Source organism: Tubulanus polymorphus, chromosome 11 (assembly GCF_964204645.1).
Source record: "Tubulanus polymorphus chromosome 11, tnTubPoly1.2, whole genome shotgun sequence".
Lineage (NCBI taxonomy): Eukaryota > Metazoa > Nemertea > Palaeonemertea > Tubulaniformes > Tubulanidae > Tubulanus > Tubulanus polymorphus.
In genome coordinates, this window is record NC_134035.1 from 12,485,807 (window position 1) to 12,505,146 (window position 19,340).

Below are 19,340 nucleotides of genomic sequence, written 5' to 3' on the forward strand. Positions count from 1 at the left end.
ATTTCTGTTCATCTAGAGGCGTAACATGTGTTCAGAACTTCGACATTTCTAACTGCAAACATCAGATATTAGATATTTTATCAGCTCAATTCCAAAAACTGATCATCCACACTTCACATGTGTTCACTACTTCACCGTTGACCTACAAACACCAGACATTTAGACATTTTATCAGAACACTTCGAAAAACTGATCACTTCACATGTGTTCAGTACTTCACCTGAGACATTTTTGATTAAAAATGATCTACAAACACGAGATATTAGACATCTGGATAGCGCACTAACAGGAGGTTGTTGTCTGGACCTCACACTATAAACAGAAGTGAATGTTTGGTGGGTGCGGGGGTGTTGGGGGTGTTAGGGGTGGTTGGTAGATGGTTCTAGGCAGCATATTGATACCTGAAGGGATATTTCATATATTACATAAGTATATGAGCAAAGATGCGTTACGTTTGTTGATTCTAAGATCAAGTTGATGTAATATTATCAATGTACGTACGGTATAGATTGATTAAAGCTCGATAAATAAAATCAATCATCAACATTCATGAGCATCTCATCATATACTTATATAAGAGCGTCTTATTACTATTTATCACTTATATACTGTCTTAATCATGATATGACCAGATAGGCGAGCTAGGTACGAGGACATGAATATAGGCGAATTTATCGAAACGCAATCAGTACCCCAACTGCGCATTATCGACGCATGTACTCGTTTTGAAGTATGGTATTCGGCACATCTATCTAAAGGTATACTCGATTTTGGGTACCGTACTTGCCTTACCATGCTCGTGATGAAGGCGCGCCGTGATGAACTCACCGAAGCGAAGGGTGAGTTCAAGAGCATGGTAAGGCTGAGTATACACGATGAAAGAAAATGCCGGCTACTCATTTGCAAATCGGCCACATTCGTCGCAACGAAAATCAAAACCCTCATTTATCCACAAAGGACACACGCAAAATTGAGTACCCTATACTCGTCGAGTACCGTACCCGGAATTAGACACGTTTCGATAAATTCACCTAGACCCAGTTCGATGCTGATACTGCCGCACATTCATAATTCAGAAAGAAAAACTGTTATCGTCGATTGCGACTTTCATATACTAACTAATATCGACAGATTATCAAAGGCTTCAGAACAGCGTTGGGATATTATTCTGTATGTATTTTGTATACGTTTTAGCCGTTTTAGCCGCCGTTAAAAACTATATCACTTAAAAACACTTCAACCACCATTAAAACTTGAATAGTGAGCAACGGACTGCGTTTAAAAGGCTTTTAAACACATTTTGACAAGAGCGCATATACCATAATGCCAGATATGTGTTAAAATACAACGAAATATATGTTATGAGTTTCGTCGTTAAAACCTGCGCTGCGTGACTAGCAAACGTGCAGCAAAGTATTTTTGTGAATTTTGACCATTGCATTTAAATGCATTAAATCAACCTTATTTGAAGTTGAAAAGGTCGGATTTATCAGATACGGTTCGAAACATCGTGTCATTTCAATTTTCAATAATTTTCAATCTTAGTTTGATTAAATATTGTATTTACCTTTTCCATTTGTGTGCAGGGGGTTTTATGGAATATCAAATCACACAGAATTTATCATTATTTTGTTAAAATAAGATGATGTAGCTACGCACATATGAAGTGACATTTTGAGGAGATAAGACCAGGAGGTTAAAGAGGTGCGCGGGACATCGATTAGTTGCGTTTTGGAGTTTTTGAATAAGATGTCAAATAAGCGAACTATGTGAACATCTCTACTATTACTGTTCAGATTATGTATTGATGCGTAAATAATCCTTAAATTCAACAACCGACAGAAAATATCACGAAGAGACGCTGCCATCCACAGATACAGTAAGATAGTAACCTCTCAAGAGTGGACAGTCGTGTTCCAATTACGTATGTAGCGTCCTAGGAGATTGCATCCAATTTCTGACGATTCCCTGTGAACATGGACACACGTTAACTTTCATTCATGTCGAATAATCTACCTGACAGACAGCGTCCAAACATTCTTTATCATCAATGCAGCCGATGCGTTATGTGTTTCTTATATCTCAATAATTCTAACGGCCTGTCAGTGACGGCCAATCATCAAATCTTACTCGCATTCCAGTCGAATGCATGCTTGCTGATAAGGGCCTTTCTGAGGGTGGTTTTGTTCTGAGCAAATAAAACCTTTTAACAGTACGCTAAATCGACTTCAATTACAGATGAACTGACCGGTACAAACCTGGTCGGTTTCCTCCCTATCCTACCCCGGCAGGAATTCAAACCTGATGCCATCAGGTTCGAATCCCTGTCGAGGGGGATGCACAGTCATAGCATCCTTATTTTGAATCAATTTAAGTTCATTAGAATTCATAGTTTTTTCTTAAACTAAAGATATAAAATCTAATGTAGATAGAAATAATTATAACAACTTAGTCTCTTCACGATTGATAGAACACTATATCCGTGTTGACGCGATGTAGAGAGAATCCCACAATTATAACGAAAAAGTCCGAAAATGAAACTTCGAGATAGTAGTTTATTTCAACGTTTCGACTATATCCTAATAGTCACCTTCAGGAATAATCTTCATTATTCCTGAAGATGACTATTAGGATATAATCGAAACGTTGAATAAACTACACTAGCTCAAGGAATACAGTATTCCTGAAGATGACTATTAGGATATAGTCGAAACGTTGAAATAAACTACTATCTCGAAGTTTCATTTTCGGACTTTTTCGTTATAATTGTGGGATTCTCTCTACAACTTAGTCTCTAGCGCTGCATTGAATCAAAATCAGTTAATTCTAAATGTTCAAAGTGAAATTGGTAACCGATTACTGTAGATGGAACTGACTGTTAACAGAGTTTTAGCGGAGTACTCATTCTATCAGACTCTGCCGTTGTTTCTGTGTTAGAAGCATTGTACACGAATACGTATGAATATCCCAGGTGCGATCAAGCTTTGCCTTGTATCGCGTTTTGTTTTACGCGCTATTGAAGAATTCGTTTTTTATTTACTTGACTGAATTCAGCATATGGGCGACAACTTCTCGACATATTCGAGTTTCATAGCTTCCGATATGTACACGAACGAGCACTATGGACGCTGTTCCGTAGCTGTCAGAGTTACATTTGACTACATCTGGACGGAAAGGACTTCACTTCGAACATTAGATGCCATTGCTCTGGTACAGGTTCCGGAATTTATCGAGAAATGTAATAATGTTAATAATCCCACAATCACAAAGCCGCAAAGCTTGAATTAAATATGTATTTGACTGAAGATTAATCGTACCCACGTACGTACTCTTACCTGGAATGGAAATAAACTAGTTCAATCTAGATGTTTTGGAATAGCAATGCGACCGGTTACTCTAAAGCTGCACTCACACGGGGACGATTTTGCCCGGGGTCAAATCCGCACGGATCAGGCCTGAGTCTTAACTAAAACCCGTGCCTAAACAATGCTTAAACAAAGCGGAGTCATTTCCGGAACCGGTTAAAATCCACACAATAATTCGACCCGTGCTAAAATTTGGCTCGGGCCTAGTCCGACTCTTTTTGTGGGCCCCGACTTTGCCTGATTGACCCGGGCCCATTTGGCACCCGGTTGTTCCAAGATTTGACTCTAAACAGATTTAGTTGGCCACATGCATCTAATTCGATGAACGTTTCAAAATAAATATTAGAATTTCCGGAATATTAGGAAATTATTTCGATTTATTTGCAATTGAAATTAATGTGTTTAAATGTATTCATTTGCACGCGTTGAAAATTAAACGGCTTCCCGTGTTGAAAACGGCTGCGTGTAATTGATGTGAAAATGCGGATGAAAGCAAACGAGTTGAGGTTTTAATTAGCTCTGAGTAATCAGTCAGTCAGTCAGCAGCCACGGGACTAATTGAATTTCCTAAAGCCGCAGATGTCACGTGTACACGATTACCGCGTATATATACACAGCTATCAAACAATAGTTACAATTTCTATAGTCGTAAAAAATCCATAACGACAGAGATTCGAACGCGCGTCATTTTTGTGTCAAGAATTTACACATTGAACTCTAATTACAGATATTTCAATATTTCATCGCGTTACAGTTATATCGAAGAATCCCACACTATAAGAATGAAAGTAAAGCCCGAAATGATTCCTGGGTTTTAGAAATGTGCTATTAGGATACGGTCGTAACGTCAAAATAAGCTTCTAGGTCAAGGGGACATTTCTGACGCGGCGCACTCATTCGTGCGATCGTAACTTTTCGATTAGATGAACATTGGACGTGGTCTCGTTCGTGCTCTAAGTCTACGAGATTTCAATTAGCTGATTGAAACACCTGTAGTATACTATTAACGAGTCGCTATGTACCGAGACATCTCCGTTTAAACAACTGACATGTCGTAAAAATTCCATTAAACAAGTGTCAAATGGAGCTTCGCACTAAAACGGCTTCACTGTTACGCATATAGGACAAGCTGCATAACCATTGGCCAAGCGGACTAGTTCTACTGGTCTGGGGCGGGCGCAGGGAAACCCTGTTAGCCTAACCGCGGTTAGTGGCTTATCCGTGGTTAGGCTAACCAGATTGAAATAAGAGGCCGCACGAAGACAATGGTTAGCTAACAGCGTTTTCCTGCGCCCCATATATGCCTAACCACGGTGTACTAACCACGGTTGCTGGTTAGCGCGCTTGCTCTCTGCGTGCAAGGCCCGGCTTCGATCCCCGGTGAGTGCGCGTAATTTCGCTGTCATTTCTCTTCGTCGTCCCATCATTAGATATTCAGTTTGTTACCGCTTATGTATCTTGACCATTTTTTTTAAAACAAAGTAGCTAAACGTTTCAGTGTGAATTGACCGGATTGTTGTCGAATCAAGGTTAGGGATACCGGCGACGCTACTGCGGCAAGCGAGGATTCCACCAGGATCGCCAGTGGTACTGGTTTATACCGCGCTTCTATTCGGGTTTCACTACATCGTATCACTCGTAACCATCCTTTGATGGCTAGGTCTAGTTCCAATAAGCAAAAATAGTTCCTTCAATTGCCTCTTAAATCTAAGCCAACTTTTCTCATAGGGAAATCAATTTCTAGTGAAATCTTGATCATACACTGACTTTGCCATACAAAGACAGTTTAATTGACAATTTTCAAATTTCGATACCTAGAAATCAAGTTCAAATTTCACGGAAAATGAACATATTTTCACTACAGTGTTTTGTTGCGCTTTCTGAAATTCTGTATATTTGTAGTTTGTTGAACATCAACATTATGTTCAGAAAAACTTGTTCATCCTTTGTAAATATTGTGTTTCGCGGTGTAATGTAAACTTTACATCAAAATCTGTTTTTGCCCTGCGCAACATCGAATGAAAACTTTAAAAAGTGAAACAGCGTTGATCGAACAGGTGAAATTTCATGCTTATTCTATGAATATCATCGTATCGTTGTAAAACACTAATTTACTAAATTGAAACGAACAAATCCAGCTGTTTACATATCGACGTCACATTATGTCACGTGACGATGGTTTAATCCGAACCGATCGAGTATCGTTAGTACACAAATATAAATCAAAGCCTTTCTACTCGATACACAGCGTGATACTGGACGGCTATCTTTATTGTAAGTCATTTTCTGGCTGGAATAATTTCCGACTAACGACTGCTGACCGCCGTCAGATGAGATACACTCAGTCGCTTTATAGCCAGCTATCGTTGATAGCATATTGCACGCTGAATAATGCGCTAACACTAAATACATCACCCTTAGGGAAGCCGGGTCCGGGTCGATGAAGGTCGAGGGTGATTAGCATTCGAAAAAGGGCTGGCACCTTTCACGACCTGTTTATATGAATCCATATAGGATTATAGATATCCCGCAAATTGACTAAAAGTTTATTAGAAAGATATCTCAAATATTTCGGGCTGTCACTATATACCCCTACATTCTAATACGCAGTTGATGTTAGTTATGTATAGGATCTTCATTTAAACAAAAGGTTATTGGTCTTACTTGTATTATTTGTTCACATAAACCGTCAACTTTACTTTTGAGTCAAACTCTTCGAGTGACGTCACGGGCCCGTCTCACTAAATGGCGTACAGTTTCATCGGTTATATGGCAACAACTAGTGGAACTTTAGGAGGTTGTGAAACGGTCCCCGTGTCTGGATGAGGAAAAATTCGGTTCCTCTCAAGCAATACGTTTGATGGCAATTTATGCCCGCTGGCGGCGCTGGTCGAATCTAACGGTTCTCCAGAAACAGGCGCACATTTATGACAGATTGGTTTGAGAGTGGACGTTGAGAGAAAGTCATCTGCGACGCACACGTATCTGTTGTTTTCAGCGGGATTATCTGAAATCTAGCTGTAATTGCCAGGCGATCATCATCAACAGATACAAATTCCACATCTCGTTAACAGTCCACCCACATCCACTTTACACCGCCACAACAAACCCTATCTACCTCGATTAATAATACGATGTCTAATCGCCTCATTTCGGGACGGTTTTTATCTTGTCTTCGGAATTCAGTCAAGGAGCGACAATATCCATTGCATAACTGTGCTGGTTCATAACTGGTGTTTGCGGTTCATTTTCAATGAATAGAGTCCTAGGCAAACTTTTCGAAAATGTCCTGATAAAATGTCTAATAGCTGGTGTTTGTTGTTAATTTTCAATTAAAAATGTCTCAGGCGAAGTTCTGAACACATATGAAGTGTGGACGATCATCAACTGGAAGTTGTATAAGATAAAGTATGTGACGCTTGAGATGCAAGGTCAAGATAGCAAAATAATGATACTTGTATATTAAAATCCTCTTGAATTTTAGCAAATATTGCGTCATCTCTGTATAATGACAATGGTCAGTAAATCTATAGCTGCGATACTCATTCGATACACAATGCTATAAACACAGCGGAATGAGTCTCCGGAACCAGTTGCAATTCACACGCAATCATTTGACCCGTGCTAAAATTTCGGCTCGGGTATGGTCCGACGTTTCCTTGGCCCGGATCAAACGGGCACGGGCCCACTTGGCACCTGTGTGAACAGTAATCCGGGCCAAATTTAGCTTGGGCCAAAAATACTCGAGTGATCGTGGCTTTTATAGATGGCAACGATACTAACAGGACACATTCCTATCATGTACCCGCTTACGTGCTTGCACCATCGTATTTCAAGATGACGATTCTGATGGCTAAGTCTTCCTTCGTGATGTAGCAATCTATTTTCTGTACACATTCAGCTATACTCAGACCGTACAGACATATGTAACGTGTAACGTATCAATCATATATACATGCGAGTGCCATTTTATTTCTGACTGTCATTGAAAAATAATTTCTCTGTGGAACTGAGGAGACCGTATTTCAAGTGGTTTCGTATTGTACCGCACACAATCTATCGAGTGAATTACTCCTAGAATATGTATATTACATTGGTTCATCGCTTCGTTAAAATTATAAATTAGCATTTAGATTTAGCATATTACAGTATAGTCGAAACGTTGAATGAAATACTAACTCAAGAAAACATTTCGAACTGAATGTTTTTCATTACTGTTATGGGATTATCGTCACAGCACGGACAGAGTACTGTCATCAGTGGTTATCATATCATATCTTATTCAAGCAACACGGTCATTAATGTTTTGTGAGTGACTTTCTGAAAATGTATGATAGATAGAACCAAGTCTTAATCCCTATGTCCCCAAAAACTGATAAATTAACAGTTAAATACAGTAAGAATTTCTTAATATTACTGAAAGTCTAAACCTATTCGGATGAGGGATCAGTTTCTGTACCCCCGTCTTACTTCCATTTTATGATTACCCTTGTTGTTGATGTTTGGTTGTTAAGTGTTATTTAAATCATATCGAATTCTCGTGATGAATCGTTAATTTCCGTGACTGTAACGACGATTAGAGGCAACCGAGTGCTGGCTTTATTTCGCCGCCGATTTCACCGAAGATCGACTCTATTCATGCAAAACTCACATCAGCTGACATGTTCTTGACACGATAAAATTATCGAAAACGGATTAAATATGGGGGAAAATATATGTTTAGAGTGTTTCATCTTGATTTCACTAAATCATACGACAACATGATCGTAAAATATGCCGCGGTGCTTGATATCCATGGCTGCGACTGACTGCACGGCGTGTATAGTCAAGTCGTATCTTGTAAAAAAGATATATTGAAAGTAGAATATCGGTATGAATGTCCGGTAAGAGATATAACCTCATTCAATTATATTACTAAAAAGCAAATTCTGGCATAACGTGAACCTGCTTCAATTTGGGTGCCTGCTTCAGCGGCCTTTTATAATGGGTTTGAAAGAGCTGGAATAGCGCGCTCCAATATTTGTAATTTGTCTGTTTTCTCGGTTTTAAATTGTTTATTTTTCTCTTGATTATGTTGTTCCACTTAAACGTGAAGTAATATACTGAATTGAATTGAATTGAATTGTGAATAAGGTCTATAGAGTACTGCGCGATGCCGTCTTCAATTTCAAGTGATCGAAGGAAATGAATTCTTTTGAATGTCTGAATCAAATCTCCCCACTGCTCTCCATAACTGCTGCACTCAGCCGGTCTCCTGACGCCGGGAAAATAATATTTCCATAAAATACTGTGGTGCGCCAATAATAAGCGAATCATTCGCAGTCGGTTAGGTCAATATCTGCGAGTAAAATTTCTATATTCAACCAATATTTCGACGTGTAAACTGAACCGCGCAAGATGACACGTCAATATTAGTCGCCGTAAATTGACTGTAAGATGACGATACTCACAATATAAAAACTACCATTCAGACGTATTACGTCACCATCAACGGTGTTATTTCAAAATGATGTACCATTTGGTTTCCGTAGACAAGTTTCCATAGACAAACAATTAAATTGATAAAAACCCATAATTATGAAGAAAAACAAAGAGTTTATTGACGTTTCAACTAAATTCTATGAGCTGCTTCAGGGATTCGGGAGTCAGAACATTGAATAAACTACTACCCTTAGAAAAAAAGATTCGGACTTAAGTATTTTTGTTCTAAATTGTGAAATGTGAATTTATTTTCGTAAACCGGTTACGAGGTATCCAGTGCAAGCCAACAGGCTGTACATAAAATTAAGGCGCTGGAACCTTGTGCAGAGTGCAGGGGAATGTGCAGTGATACTTATATAAATAATGCTATTAATAACCTTAATGCTTACAATAATAATTATGCTAATCAATAATAATAATAATAATAATAATAATAATAATAATAATAATAATAATGATGATGATGATGATGATGATGATGATGATGATGATGATGATGATGATGATGATGATGATGATGATGATGATGATGATGATGATGATGATGATGATGATGATGATGATGATGATGATGATGATGATGATGATGATGATGATGATGATGATGATGATAATAATAATAATAATAATAATAATAATAATAATAATAATAATAATAATAATAATAATAATAATAATAATAATAATAATAATAATAATAATAATAATAATAATAATAATAATAATAATAATAATAATAATAATAATAATAATAATAATAATAATAATAATAATAATAATAATAATAATAATAATAATAATAATAATAATAATAATAATAATAATAATAATAATAATAATAATAATAATAATAATAATAATAATAATAATAATGATAATGATAATGATAATGATAATGATAATGATAATAATAATAATAATAATAATAATAATAATAATAATGATAATGATAATGATAATGATAATAATAATAATAATAATAATAATAATAATAATAATAATAATAATAATAATAATAATAATAATAATACTAATAATACTAAAAAAAATTCTAATAATGATGATGACAACAATAACTTATACAAATACAAATACAATGATAATCATAATTACGGCAATATACTATAACCATTTATATTTCAGTAATTTAGGTAAAGATACTCATAATGATAATTGAAGTTTGTTTAGTGTGACATTTTCTAGATCATCTTCACAACACGGATTCAGAGTTTGTCATCAGTGGTTATCCCTTTCTAAGTGGTGTATGATGTCAATCGGAACTTTGTGGTGTTCTCTATATTTTCTCATTTTCTATAATGCGCCGCGCGAATAAATCAAGCCGTCCTCGTGCGTTCGTATAGCAAGCATACTGTAAGATCAGATAAACGACGAAAACTCTATGAAATCATTTATAGATAAGCAACAAACCTAATACATTATCCACTTTCTTTGATCTAAAACTTATGAGATGAAAATAACACGAATATACGCCGAGTCGGATGTTTGATGTATTTTTCTTGCTCAGTCGTTTTTACATCACTTTCGCATCTTGACTTCCATGAGAAAAAAATCATCGTAAAAACAACAATTTTTATAATCATCATTCAAACGCGAGCTTTATAATGGAAAAGCTTCGCCTAGGATGTTGAGTTTTAACTAGTGAAACCATGTTTATAGATTTAAGCGGAAGGAGATCTTTTGAATTTTTAGAATTATAACTAGATAAAGAAGCTTTATTTTGGATAAGATCGCCTTGTGTTCCGTGTCAGTTTTTTTCTAGTCAAGTCAGAAACCACTTCATGCGGGCAGGTGATCGGGCAATTTTTTATTCTTCTGAAACGCAGACTTAGCATTAACAACTCCATATCGAAAATGGTTTTTGAAAAGAAAGAAACAATGACCCAACAATGCCGGCAAAAATTATTGGGACAAGATGTTGAAAATACCTCGTTTGAGTGTAAACGTCATTACTCTCTGAGTATGAACACAATTTGATTAATTTCGTACTGGATATCACGAACTATCGGGTTATAACGAACATATTTTCTAGTTCCTTGAAGTTCGCGGCAACGAGGTTGCACTGATAATAAGATAAAATCCCACTATTTACAGATTAAAAGAATTTAAAAACCAGAATTTATTTATTAAATCTAAAATATTTAAAAGACACGACGTTTCGATCTCACCCTAGAGATCATCGTCAGGTGTGAGAAATAGACTTAAAACAGGGGTATATATACAGACGAGGACGGGTTATATCCTCTACCCCTGTTTTATCTTATTATCCGTTCACCACGTTGGAGTGTGGTCATCGTTCTATGAGGTTGCACTGTCTTAGTTTAAAACTGGCTTATAGAATTGAATTGAAAAGTTACTAACTTTCATAGTTTTTCTTCATAATTGTGTGCATTTTTTTCTGTAATTGAACTGTGAAAATGGTATATCATTGAGCGATTGACTGATTAGAGAGTCAGTAGAGATTATAGTGATAGAAACAGTGTAGAGGGGAGGGGGAAGCGTGCGTAAAAATTCTGGTCATATGAACCCGATTGATTTCATTTGACAGCGACACGGTCACCAATTGGCTCGGAATCGACTACATCCTCTGATCGAGACGTGTCCCGGGTAATATCTCATCAGAATCGGGTATAGACGATTTACTGGCGCCGGTTTATATCGGCTAAAATAGGTTACGAACACACGCGAGACCCCGTAAACCTCGTTTGCGCGACAGCTACTTGCGTGTGGACCCTGCTCAGTTATTAATGATGGAAATGATACGGTAAAACAGTTTCTGGCGGTAAATAGTTTCCCTCGGGGCTCAGAAAAACACGCGGATCGCCTCCCCGGTCGTCAGGTGATTTGTCGCCAACTCGAGGATCGATGAAGCGTCGAAGCGAACTGTGAGAAATTGTCCACTCACCCCGATATCACTCGACACTATTCCTAAACACTGCCCTCGAGTCTAACGATCAAAACATCTTCATCAATTGCCGAATAAATGGATTTTGTTACGCTCTGATGTCAGAACAAGTTTTCCCCTTTACTTTTCAGTTTCGTATATATTTTCCCCGTCAGCAGTGCTTAGTATTTACGGAAATTGGATCAATTATTTCGTAAGATTTTCCGTGTATTGAGTATCTTTTTTTTCAAGTGAATATCCACTGACTTCAGGACATTTTTGCGATCAATTGAAGTTTTCCTTCGAGTTTGACAGAATACAATATACGGATCATCGCCAATCAAGTGCGATTGCTTTTGACAAGTTTAATCGGGATTTTCCATTCAAATCGATTCACCGTTTGACAGAGAGACACTCTCTCTCTCTCTCTCTCTCTCTCTCTCTCTCTCTCTCTCTCTCTCTCTCTCTCTCTCTCTCTCTCTCCCTCCCTCCCTCCCTCCCTCCCTCCCTCCCTCCCTCCCTCTCTCTCTCTCTCCTCTCTCTCTCTCTCTCTCTCTCTCTCTCTCTCTCTCTCTCTCTCTCTCTCTCTCTCTCTCTCTCTCTCTCTCTCTTCTCTGCACGGATTTCATTACAATCATCGCACCAGTAAATTCAATCTGTAGGAAACTTGCTTACAAGACAAACAATGTTTGCTGACTCTGGTCAGACCGTGCTGGACACACGAATCTCTTATAATCGAATTCATTAGGATCAATGTTATTATATGGCATGTCATTTACTTGATCACCAATCGGATTATTTATTGTATATGAACGCATATCTACGTGGTTCTGTCTGACTGTCTGACCGCAATTTATGTGTGGTACAGGGCTACTGGGAGCTATGGGTTTCAGCGGCCTAGTGGGAATCAGGAGTGGTCCACAGGAATGACGAAATTTCTTTATCAAAAATTAAAATCTAAATCTAAAAGACACGACATTTCAGACTCTACGAAAAGAGAACACCTTCAGGTGTTATCGTGGTATCGGGTCATGACTGTGCATTTGATTTCACTTAACTCCACCAAAGTAAGAGAAAGCAAGACAATTGTTACTTCGTGGCTTTACTAGCCGCCTTCATTTAAATTGTTATCTGTTGAGTTTATCATGAAATAAAAGCATCTGTGACGAGGATGAGAGTTTTATCTGTCGATGTATGAAGATAGTCATAACTAAGTTTAACGATGAACAGAACATGCGATGTATCTATATTGTGGAGACATTCTAATACGGCCGCCGGTGGGTTTCACTCCGCGCTTCGCAATTCAGCGCATGAATGATTACAATTTTTAAACATAAGACGCTTATTTCCAGCCCGAAGATAGAGTCAAAATAACAAGACGCGAAGCAGCGACCGCCAGTCAATCAAAGGCGGCGTTATAACCGGGGAACAGGCGAAATAAACGTTGCACCAGTTGTAACGAAGCATATGATTGGTTAGATACGGTCGGCTGATTGGAGTGCGCTGAACTGTAATGTAAGTTGTCGTTTAATGACACTAGAACTGAGAGTATCGATACGACATGTATCAATACGGGCTCATCAGTAAAATACATCATCAACCAACCGTGTACTCATTTTACAGCATCACCTCTCTCTCAACCCGCTGCTGCTGCAGCCGCTGCGACAAGTCTTCGATTTTTTTCCACGCTAATTTCCGAGACGCGCCGTGACACACCGGGCGAAAGATATTTATAGAAGTTACAATAAAAAAGGAACTACCATATGTGGACAGATTTTCACTTCACCCACTGGGACCTGCAGTTCCATTGGTTCTCAATTAAATTTGCCTCGGCACTATAGACACGTCAGAATGAACTAATTCACATGCTGGAGTTAGATCTAACCGGGAACTCAGGCCCGTGACGAGGGGGCTTTGGATCCGGGGCAACGAACGAACCCCCTAAAATGTTCCTTAAGTGCCCATTAAGTGCCCAGGTCAGTGTAAAAAGATTCGGGTCAAGATTGTTCGAAATTTTAATTCAATTTAAGATTGTTTGGAAAATGAAAAGTATTCCAATCTCAAAGGATTTATTCAGGTACATACGTATTCAATATCGGTCATTTTTCGGTAGGAAAGTGCCTCTCTTCTTGAAATAGAACTGCCCTATAGAAAAGCTCGACACGGTCCTGGCGTTCGTACAGGTTCAGGGCTGCTTATTCCATATAGAATTAAAAACTCACACCTGACGATGATCTCTAGGGTGAGATCGAAACGTCGTGTTTTTTAGATTTTTTGAAATAATAAATGCTCGATTTTAAGATTCTTTTAATTCGTACATTTTGGGTTTTTGTCTTATCATCCGTCCACCACGTTTGAATGTGGCTATTGTACTTAAAGCGAACAGTTTACATTTCTATGATTATTCCTATAAGCCAGTTTCATTCGATGTTGAAGCGTTATATTCTAGTGTACATACACGGCCAGTCTTTTCGCATCATAGCTACTTAAGAAAGAAAGGAGAGAAAGTGGGAGAGGGAGCAAATAACTGAATATATACATGTAAGTGTATTGTAAAACAAGTTAATTGGTTATAATAAAAGCTTTCACAATGAAGTGCATGAAGAGCTATAGCGTCTACTCCACAAACACTCCAATTTCTCGCGACGCAAACCGACGGTTCGTTCACCTGATAACCATCCTCCAAAAGCCAGATCTGAGCCTGAAACGACGAGGCGGTGATTAGTTTTTAAAGCGACTGTTTGAGATATTGATGAGGCGGCCCGAGGAGAGAGAGAGCGCAGTACCGGCTCGCTCAGAAACGTTATCCGCTGCGCGTGAAATTGAAATTTCGTTCGCGCAGAGTAACTTGTAAAAATTGAATTAGATTCCGCGTCAGACGTCGAAGTGCTCGCCCTTCTCTAATAACCCGATCTGTCATTGGGAGACGGCGAAAAAATTTCATAAAAATTGCTATAATGGATTTAAGTACGGCTACGTGTCAGGCGCTGTGGTGACTGGTAATAAGATAAAATGACACGGTTGATTGTCTAAGCTTGATCCCGATGGTTGTTGCGACGATGGAATTTTCGTGTAGACCTGGTCGTGATGTGACTTGTAATTCAAATCCGCGGTGATGATTGTCACACTCGGTATCGACCGAAACCGTTCAAAATCTTAATCCGATTCTTCACACGCGATCGACTCGTCATCACGACCTTGGGAACGCGCGCTATATGACCGCTAACAAATCTATTTCGTTCTCTCCCCCATTTCTCCCGACCGCCGGGATAATTGCTATGTATATCGTTATTTTGATGGTGATGATTCTTCATTCCTCTCACAGCAATTTTACGACCATCAAACGTCCATTCCCTGCCGATATAACCGAGGTTAACTGACACCTTGGACGGGTCTGATAGCTCGGTTTATTGCGGACTTTCTATCGCTCACTCGCCATTTCTCCCGATAGCCAAATAGAAATGGCAAAAGAAAGTTTGATGATCTGATTAAAGCAATAATATTCGATCGAACGAAACCGGGTTCGAAGACGTAGATTATGAATTACTGCGGAAATATTCTTTAGATATTCTTTTAGGTTTTAAGATAAAGATCCACTGTCTACAGATTAAAAGAATTTAAAAACAAGAATTTGTTTATTCGAACAATCTAAAATATATAGAATACACGACGTTTCGATCTCACTCTAGGGATCATCGGCAGGTGACGATGATCCCTAGGGTGAGATCGAAACGTCGTGTATTCTATATATTTTAGATTGTTCGAATAAATAAATTCTTGTTTTTAAATTCTTTTAATTTGTAGATAGTGGGTTTTTTATCTTATAATCCGTTCACCACGTTTGAGTGTGGTTATCGTTCTATTCTTGGTTTTAATTGGAACAACCATTTGCTGCAATATAGAAACGTTACAGGATGGTTGTATCATATTTGAAATGGTAAAAAGCGCCGCCCAGTACTGAGAATTTCCCCTATTTCATAACGTGTGCAAACCATTTGCTGAATGAAAAAAGTCCTGCAATAGAATCTTGTGCGATACTTGTGCGATACTATTTATTGAAATGTACCCACAACGTTTCGGCTGTTGACTCAGAGTAATCACCTCGTCAACGATGGAGTTCCACCCGCTGATGGCTGTTAGTGTTGTCATTTCATTTGATTTATCGCATTGAATTCCATTGTGGGGCCATTTCATTTACCTTAAGATGACACGGATTAGAGTGTTATTGTTCTAAGGATTTAATCCTAGCATTTCGAAATACGTTTTTTTTTGCTATCCGTGAATCTTAAGGTCTTCTATACACATTACTAGTTTTAGACCTCACGAATCGCAAAAGCAACATATGCGAGGTAGAATACATGTTCCGAACATTCAAAATGAACATTCGCGGAGGTGTGTGTAGAATTAACTGTTCATTTTTCCCCGAGTAAAACACCAATTTCACGAGCATGAAGCGGACTATCATCCGCTAATATTTACTGAAATAACCAGTTAATGATTGAGCGCCGAGTCGCGAGGAATCGTGACTAATTTGTGTTCAAGGCGGCACGTAAATACCGTATTTATATGATAGATAGGTCCTTCGGGCTGTTATTGTCAGTGTATTGTCAGTGATATCTGAGCAGCGCCATTAATGGTTAACTGCGCGTCAATGAGGGAAAAAATGAACCCCGCTGAATCGGAATGATGATTGCAGGGCTTTCCGTTTATTGGTCGAGTGATGATAGAACTTACGGATTATTTGTATTTGATTTTATACAGGACGATCACGACGACTGGTTGTTACTGGTCTGATGATCCATGAGAACGATACGCATGACTCGTCGTGAACTCTATATATCAAAGTATGATATATTTAACTCAAACTCAAACGGAAAAGTGTATAATCTTGCTTAATTCATCAGTAGAATCATTTCTTTATAATAAACTTCTTTGCTATTTAATGTACAGTGATTCACCTATGAATGAATCTTCTCTAGCTAGGAATGAATCTTCTCTTATCCTTATGCAAAATATAAGTCTATATTCCTTCGCGTGCACTTGTTTTTTTATGTTGAGATATTGAGATTAAACTTTCAATAATTGCTGGATAATTCAAGGCATAGCGAAGAGATTATTGAAGTTTTGAATGAGACGTTATAATCGGGGTATATAGCATTGATAAGATATGAATGTAATGCGTAGTTCTGTATCGCGGCTATAACGACGCTTACAACTGATAATTTCCTATCTCATAAAACCGCCCGAATCTCTTTACCGCGGTTCTAGTAGATATTTCCCTGATTCTGACAGATAATTATCTTACGAGGCGTATTTCCTATTCTGTCCGTTTCCCACGAATATAAAATTCGCTGACCTGAGAATTGCTCACAGCGAGCTTAATGCGATTTTAATATTTTCATCAAGTCGCTTATTAGATTACGAATCAGTGGGCCACCAGGCTATCCAACCGCTAGACCACTGTGGCCTCTGCCGGTCAGTAGGCCGCTAGGCGTTACAGCATTTAGTTAACGACTACGCAGTTCATCACTGTGCCCGCTGTCATTACAAGGTGTCATTACAAAGTAAGACATACATCGTTGCATGGTATTGAGTGTTTCCACCATTAGATCCATTAGTCTAATGTCTTATGTTTTTAATCCATTTTCAGACGGTTTAAAACTTATATTTAATTTCGTAATATGGGCTTTTAGTGTGATGACAATATGTACGGTAGTATACTGTCGAGCTGTCTGTCTGTCTGTCTGTCTCAGTTGGATGGTAAAGATATCGAATATTACACGAACACTCCTCAAACATGTATATAATAACTCTCACCAGTTTTACGAACGATAATTTCAATCATCGCGAAGTAAAAGCTCGAAAACCATTTGAAAAATTAGAAATCATTTTATGATTAATCGCGTGTTAGGAATTTGAGACTAATGCGAACCCACGCACAGTGTGAAAATACGGCAGAAAATTTCGCTTAAATCGCTCGTAAAAGATGCAATTATTAAGCGACATATCTTCCCCAATAATCGAACGATTCGTTATTATCTATAGCAGGCCCGGATACAGGTCTAATGGGCCTTGTACACGGTCATATTTTCTTCAGAGCGAATTCTTAACTTTTAACTGCTTTGTTATATATATATATATATATATATATATATATATATATATATATATATATATATATATATATATATATATATATATATATATATATATATATATATATATATATATATATATATATATATATATATATATATATATATATATATATATATATATATATATATATATATATATATATATATATATATATATGGAATCTTATCAACTTCTCCTGCATGGTAGGATGATAAAGACACGTTTTCTACTTGCAAATGCTGTAAAATGCATCAAACACACCCACGAATTTTCAAAGGTGACGCCTCAAATACTTCATGGCTTCGTGGCTTCTTCGCGGCTTGGCGGATAAGGTGTTTGACTCGCTACCGAGACGTCGTGGATGCGAATACCAGTGAAACCATTCGAGTAGTATATGTATCAGTGTTTCCCGACTCACTCATCTAACAACAATAGTCCACAGTCCAGAGAATCTTCCAATATGACGATGGGAAATCGGAAGGAATTCAGACGAATATGCGTCACGAGACCTTCACCCGTGCAGGCTACAACTTACACAATCCCACGGTCTAACGTTCGATGGTGTACGAGTCTGCTTGATATATATTAAAGATTTCGCTGGCTGTTGTAGGTTCAACTCGAACGAATGGTAGCGATAGTCGTTTATATTTTCAGATGACACTTTAAGTCACATACCTCTTCTTGACTGTTGCTGGATAAAGTGCCGGATGTTGAGTGTGAAGGAGGAGTGCGTGGCGTGTATCACGAGGGCAGTGATCATCGCACGAAGAAAATGCGTCCAATATTTCGTTGTAATAGACGCCATCCGTACAAACTCTACTATCATTCCGTGTATGAAATGTCTACTATAGCAGCTATACATGAAAATTCAATGATTTCATGAGTTTCTTATTGGATACACACGCATGATCTAATCAAAACATCCCTCACTTCTTTAACAATCTTTAACATTCCTCATTATTTTAGAATTGTTCAATCGGACCTAATGCAGTTTAATGACAAAATAAAGTATCATCACATCATTACGAACTCAGATACCAAATGAAAATCTTTAAATTAATATTGTTCCCTTTCCGAAGCGTTAAGAATTACAGCATTCTATGACGCAAGTTCCGAAACGCGGACCAGTTGCACCAGCAGAAGTCCAAATGTGGTCGTTTTTCTCAAGACTGGCCTTTGCTCGATTGACTATTGAATCAAAATGAGCTTAGACTGGTCTTAAGTTATTAGATTGGTTATAGAACCTAGATGAGCTTAGACTGGTCTTTAGTTGTGCGATTGGCTATTGAATCAAAACGAGCTTAGACTGGTATTAAGTTGTTAGGTAGACTGGTCTTAAGTTGTAAGATTGATTATAGAACCAAAATGACATTAGACCGGTCCTAAATCTAAGCCATAACTGTGCCCACTCGGGGTAAGTGTCAGTAACGATTATTTGAGTTACTATCACTGTA